Below are 1296 nucleotides of genomic sequence, written 5' to 3' on the forward strand. Positions count from 1 at the left end.
CAGGAACTGCCTGCGGGCTCCGGGGAAAGGGCCGCCGGCGCTGGGGCCCTCCCGGGGCCCCGGGAGAGGCTGGGCTGTGTGGTACCGCCGGCCCCGCGGGGTGGCTCTGCCCTGCGCCCCCGGAGACCCCCAGGCTGAGGGTCCTGCCGCAGGCTACCGACCCCTGAGTGCCTCCAGTCAGAGCTCCCTGCGCTCCCTCATCTCCGCGCTCTGACTCCGGACCGCCAGGGCCCGTGGACCCTCCGCCAGGAGATGGACGCCTGCGACGCCGTGCCGCGCCCTACCTCAGCCTGTCGCCTTTTCAAGGACAGCTCGGTCTCTGGTCGGCTTGAGGAGACCAGAAGTCGAACAGGTGCATCTGGTGCTATTATGGGGGGCTTGGCCTGGCCCTCGGGGTCCAGGCTGTCGAGTCCAAAGGGCAAGAGGAATCCAGCCTCCTCCCCGTGAGCCTGGATGTAGGGGGTGGTCTCTGGTTTTCCAGGTCTTTGCGCCTCTCTTGGGGTGGTCCTGGACTGCAGCCCTCAGTGAGAGGTCAACAGAATGGTCACAAAGACCCGTCACAGACTTTGAATAAAGGGTCCATAGTTTGGCCCGGGGCGCCGCAAGTTCTTGCGTGGTGGGAGGTGAGTGCTAATGAGCGTACGGAGGGCCGGCCCGCGTGTGTCGGTGCAAAGGAAGGGCGCGGCGCCGCGACTGCGGCGGAGCCTCCTGGAATGCGAGAACGGAGAAGATGGATGGGCTGGGTTCTTAGAAGGCGGGGATGGGTGGACGAAGGGGTTTGCGGGCAGAGTAACGCCGAAGGGCCTTCCTGGTCCCCGCCCAGAGTGGACGGGGCGGGGAGAGCGACCTTCTCCCCTGCCTTCTGCCTCGTGTCTCCTCGGTTTCCTGTCTGTCCTGGGAGGGGCCGGTCCGCCTTGTGTGCGATAGCAGGGAGCGAGCTGGGCCGAGCCCAAGCGCGGAGAGGCCGGTCCGAAGGGCAGGGCCTCGCCCGCGGGCTCCGGTGCGTCAGGCACGTCCTCAAAGGCCGGGTGTCTCGGGATCGGGACGCCTTGCTGAGCTCCGGAGAAGGCCGGGCGGCGGAGAGATCACCCGCAGAGTGGGACACGCAGGCTCTAGGGCGGACCCGTCCGGCAGCACCTTGGACAGAGCCCGGTCCGCGGGATGGGGCTGGGTGGCAGGGCTGTGCCCTCTGGGGTGGGTGCCCGAAGGTGCGGAGACCTGGGATTCACGCGGAAGGCGCAGGCGCACGGCGCTGAGGTCCATGGGGTGCCGGGGTCACTCCAGCGAGCCCGCAGG

Source organism: Carlito syrichta, unplaced genomic scaffold (assembly GCF_000164805.1).
Source record: "Carlito syrichta isolate Samal-C Ts95f unplaced genomic scaffold, Tarsius_syrichta-2.0.1 Scaffold153564, whole genome shotgun sequence".
NCBI classification, from domain to species: domain Eukaryota; kingdom Metazoa; phylum Chordata; class Mammalia; order Primates; family Tarsiidae; genus Carlito; species Carlito syrichta.